Here is a 5,649-nt window from a genome sequence, read left to right on the forward strand (position 1 = left end):
GTCATTATTTGTTTCACCTTTGTAGGGATGGATTTTGATGTAACAAACGATTGATTACTTTTTCGCGCTAATCAAAATGCACCACATGACTGTTCATTTACCATGCAAGCTGGAGCGCGAGCGAAAGCTCAACCTCATCCTGGCCCCATCTAAAATGATAGAAATTAAGCCCGAAACCGCCCAAACCCGTCAGGTTCCTTTGGGTTCATCTTCTGCACTAATAAAACGTCTCAGCATCTTCTGGTTTGTGCAGTCTTTAAAGGTACCTTGAAGTGCTTTGAAAAGTGCATTGCTGTTCAGTGTGAGATGTGATTTCACCTGAATCATAAAGAAGGGGGCGGGGTATAAAGTAGCTCCTCCCCCTATTATAGTATTCTCCCTCGATAATAGAGAGCATTTGATGAAAAACTGAAGTATGAAAAAACTCTGATCAATTTTTGCCAGAAGTGACCTAAATCTTAGAATGTCTATATCTTTTATGTAAATGTAAATGTGTCACTGTATTGTAACAAATTAGATTATAGATAATGCTAACACTAATATATTGATACTAAAACACACTAAAACAGATATTTCATGCAGAATTTAAGTTTTTTTATATATATATATATATAATTCTCAAAGTATTAGTTGCTCCAAAATGGAAAAACAGTCCAGAATGTTTAGTACTTGCTGTTGGCCTGGTACTAAAGAGCGTCAGTGTTCGAATAATCCATCAGGGATTAAATAGGATCACCAGTGGGTGCGGTAATCACATCCTACACAGCTAAATAGTAATCAATACCTCCGACCTCTTCTCGGCTCGATCAGTGTGGAGCAAAGGCCTAGCGGAAAGCTCTTCTCTAATTCAGCCCTTTATTGTTTTCGATGTGAGACAATGGATTCGGTGTGGCAGATAGAGGACAGTACAGCTTTTCAAGTGCTTCCAGAGAAGGAACAGGGATTTAAAAGGGAAGCAGAGGAAACGACCAAACAGACACTAATGGAGAAGAAGTTGCTTTTGGTGTGTAGGATAGATTTGAAATGCATTTTTCATGCTGGCACGACGGCGAATGGCTGTCCTTTCGCGCATCTGATGTGAATTGCTCCCGGTGGTGTTGGAAAGGTCAGATAAGTGTGAAAGCATATGCAGACTCAAGGGAGATTACTGTGAAAGAGCGTTTGTTGTGCTGTGGTAAGTTACATTTATTAGGAGAGCTTTAAATATACGGTGGCTCTGATGAAGGGCAGTGGTCGTGTTAAGTACATGCTAACTGGAAGTTGTTTGTACTCACAAACATTCATTATTCCAGCACAATAGAATAATTGAATGGGATTGCAGCTGCTGTATTAGCATATAGATTCACCGCTTCACAGCTTGAGTTTGTTGTAGGGAATAACAGTGTTTATGCTCCAATGTATTCATTAGTATTCATGATGTTTAAGCATGTTATGTTGAGAGGTCGTTTCTTTGAATCTGATTTAGGGTAATCCATATAATGTAGCAACACCGCTGTGAATATTTGTGTTTTATTTCTATGTAATTGTGTTGAAAATGGTGAGAGCATTGCCGTGCTTTGGTTATTTATCATTTAATTTATATATATTTTACCTATTATGTTTGATAATATTTAAGGTTTTACTTATTTATATTGTATTTGTAATTTTAAATGTTTTTATCTATATATTTTTATGTATATATTTCCTGGCTACAGTAAAAAGGCTGGAAAAAAGGAGGAGGTGGGGTCAGTAAATGGCACAAGCCAAGTTGCCTCATCGCCCACATTCAGTGCCACAATGGTTCAACTTGTTGGAATTTCTGAACAAAGAGTTAGCCTGTGGCTACATGTACACTGTCTACTGTAGTAGACTAAAACTACTTCTATTCTTCAGGTAATACACATCCAGATCAAGACTAGCTCCCTTGAGTCCAAGTTCAGACCTAGACCAAAACTCAAAGCTCAAATTTATACCAAAGTCTATTGATCCAAGAACTCACGTCTTTTTTAACAAACTCCAATTGAGAAAAAAATAATGCTGCTAAATATTTTGCATTTAAAAGTGTAAAATGCCCTTTCTATGCATTGTTTAGCATTTGCTGTGCTTAATTTGGGATATGGAAGGTCTGCAACTCAGTCATTCAACAAAGCAACTGGAACCACACATGCCTTTTATAACCCATTTTGGCCATGGTAGCCACTGACCTTGTGTTACTGTTTCTGTGGAGACCATAAAAATGAATCAGAAGTTTCATACACTGTTTCTTTCCTGTCTCCATTTTTGTTATGATTGACCCCAAACTTTTAACCGGTAGTATATACAGTTGATGTCAGAATTATTAGCCCGCCTGAAATATTAGCACTTGCTGCTATATTTGTTTTCGGGGAAATTTGTTTACTGTTTATTAGCAGAGGTTAATGATTTTTATTCTAGCCAAAATAAAACAAATAAGACTGTTTCCAGAAGAAAAACATATTATCAGACATACTGTGAAAATGTCCCTGCTCTGTTAAACATCATTAGGTATAATGTATTTACAATAGATAATAATAGGGAGTAATTATTCTAACTTCAACTGTATAATAGAAGAAGTCAGGATTATTAGCCCCCTTGTTAATTTTTCCCCATTTTATTCTAGCCAAAATAAAACTTTCTCCAGAAGAAAAAAATATATATATATTATTAGACATACTGTAAAAATTTCTTTGCTCTGTTAAAAATAATTTGGGAATTTTTTAAAAAAAATAACAAAAAAATCATTTTAAAAACTTATTTATTTAATTATTTATTTATTTATTTTTGAATAAATTTTTTTTAATTAAACATTTTTTAAAGAAAATAATTATGTTCCTCAATGCGGCTTTTATTAAAGGAAAAAAAATGTTAAAAATGTATGAACATTTTAAATTACTGCTTGCTTATCGTATGTTGTTTCAAATAAAATTATTACTCCAGTCATCACTACTTTTATTACTATTACCATTAATAATATTATTAATAATAATTATTACAAAAATAAAAAAACAACAATAATAATAATTAAATTTAGAGTTATCTCTGAAGGGTCTTGTGATTTAAGACTGGAATCACTGGAATAAATTATTAAATTAAACTATTATTTACTTTTGAACAGTAATATTAAAGTGCTGTAATGATGTACATGTAGCTTTGCACTTCATTATTTTGTTAAAATTCATTGGATGTACATCAAGATGAGTGGAAAAAGGACAATCTTAACTTCCAATTCATGCTGACTTTAATAAGTAATGTTGGACCTAAACCATACACTTATTAAATAGAAAAAAGTGTGATGTTGGACATATCATGCACTCAACTGTTGCAGTTTTAATTTACATAGCAGAGAGGACGGGGCCTTCAGACTTTGATGATGAATGATTAAATAGCTTTAGAAAGTACAGAGTACAAGGACTCTTCAATCTGAGTTATTCTTTGAAATCCTCTGACTCGATGAACACTCTCTCCCCTAAATTAACTACAGTTTTGTCAGATGCTATAAAATGTCACCACTAGGTCAAGACTCCTGATCCAAAGCAGAAAGATAAGTCTGATCACATTAGGTTGCATATCTACTCATTTTTACCCTTCAGTTCAAGTCAAGGTGTCCAGGCAGCCCTTTCTCACAGACATCCAGCCGAGAGACGGATGAATGTTCAATGCAATATGGGCACATTATACGTTTGCCAGTTTACCCCAGGGTGTCTGTCTCTCAGTACTGAGTGTTTTTGGATGTCCTCTGCATTTCATATATCTTTGGCTGGAAGTCCAGAGACGTTGCTGAAAGGGGTTCATTTGGCCGTAACCGTTATCCCCCATCAAAAATCAATAGGTTATTTTGAGGCCAACTCAGATCTGAAATGAACTGGGAAGTTGCATTCGTTGAGCAGCACTCTTCAAAGTGAATTGTCCCAGATCAATAGTATCATGAATTATGCAAGTGCAATTCATACTGTACAACCCAATTCCTTCCTCAAGATTTCACCAGAACCGGGCTTTCCTTTCTCTGGGTTGCAGCACCCAATGCCTGGTGTATAAATAACTCAAACATCAGAGAATGATCTCACAGGATGCATCAGTCCTCTGTGCAAAATGACCTCCGACCTTGCTTGCAGACCTTACAATGGGAGATTATTCATGTGGAAGGATGTTGCCGGCATCCACTTCCTGTTGTCTGCTTGCTATTCTTTTGTCAGTCCTCCTTGACTTTGTGTAGTCTTCCTTTGAGGAAATGGTATGTTTTAGCTATCTGTTACAGTGTGACTTATGATTCCCTTGATCTTTACATCTCTCAGCTATGACATCATTCAGCTTTATTTAGATCAGATTATGTTCACAAATAGTCGCGATGCGTCAACATAATGCAGCAGATCTACTTTTCATTTCCAAAGACTACTTGAAGAGAGTTTATTAATATTTAACATTTATTTGACACACACATATATATTTAGTGTTAACATTGTAGTAAGCCATCGTAGCCAAATGTAAAAACATGAACACAGTTATAGCATTGACGCTAAATCATTTATTCATTCTTTTTCTTGTCGGCTTAGTCCCTTTATTAATCCGGGGTCGTCACAGCGGAATGAACCACCAACTTATCCAGAACGTTTTTTTTACACAGCGGATGCCCTTCCTGCCGCAACCCATCTCTGGGAAACATACACACACACACACACACACACACACACACACACACACACACACACACACACACCACGGACAATTTAGCCTACCCAATTTACCTGTACCGCATGTCTTTGGACTGTAGGGGAAACCGGAGCATCCAGAGGAAACCCACGCAAACGCAGGGAGAACATGCAAACTCCACACAGAAACGCCAACTGAGCTGAGGTTTGACCCAGTAATCCAATTTTAGTACGATTAAGACAATACTTGATTAAGAGTTTACCATGTAAACAGTGATTTTGATTAATTTAATCTGACTAAGGTAATCGAACTAAACAGAAATTGAATTAAGACATGTACACTGTTAACCCTTACCGTAGATTATGCAGTAAATAACTGTAAAATAGCCGGTGTTTAGCTGTAATGAAAGGAAACAGTATTTTACTGTAAAAGAAGCAGGATTTGTATGAAATTCTGTAGTGCAAAGAATAAATCACAGTAATTTACTCTATGTACCCATTACTGATATTTACTGTCATAATAAATGGTAAATTACTGATCAAGCATTACTGCCTCATCTACTCTGATGCTTTATGTTGCTATTTATATTTATTATATAATTTTATATATTTATATATATTTACTGTTCAGTTTTGATATGCGAATAGTCAGTATTGAGGGGAGAGTGGGACATTGCATTGATGATAAGCTGAATTTCACTGCAGTCATGTGTTTTCTTTGGTTTCTTTTAAGTTTTAACATTGAGTATCAGGAGTCAACCAATGCCACAGAGATCATTAAAAGCTCAGCATAAGATATGGATGAAATGCATTTAAAGGCAAAAATATTCACACAGAGCAAATAAATTGTCATAATAATTCTTATAACTTTGTTTACGTTTCTATAATTAGTCTAATTTGCCTAATTTAACCTATAGTTCAGCTTTTAAATTGCACTTTCAACTGATTATTATTATTTTGCTAAATGACTAGTAAAAATGTGTTATTTTAAAAAAAAATCTTAAAC

At 35.2% G+C, this 5,649-nt stretch overlaps 1 long non-coding RNA gene across 2 annotated transcripts in view; it reads left to right on the plus strand.

The window, feature by feature from the left end:
* The first annotated feature begins 799 nt into the window (after positions 1–799).
* LOC141376635 (uncharacterized) overlaps positions 800–5,649 on the plus strand; it is a 33,305-nt gene continuing 28,455 nt past the window's right edge. Inside the window, exon 1 of one of the 2 annotated variants that reach the window (XR_015502773.1) lies at positions 800–1,174. This is a non-coding gene — a long non-coding RNA (uncharacterized LOC141376635). The remainder of the gene's footprint in view (positions 1,175–5,649) is intronic. The other variant, XR_015502774.1, reaches the window with a different exon arrangement.

The sequence above is a fragment of the Danio rerio genome, chromosome 11 (genome assembly GCF_052040795.2).
Source record: "Danio rerio strain M-AB ecotype USA chromosome 11, GRCz13ab, whole genome shotgun sequence".
In the NCBI taxonomy this organism is placed as follows: Eukaryota; Metazoa; Chordata; class Actinopteri; order Cypriniformes; family Danionidae; genus Danio; species Danio rerio.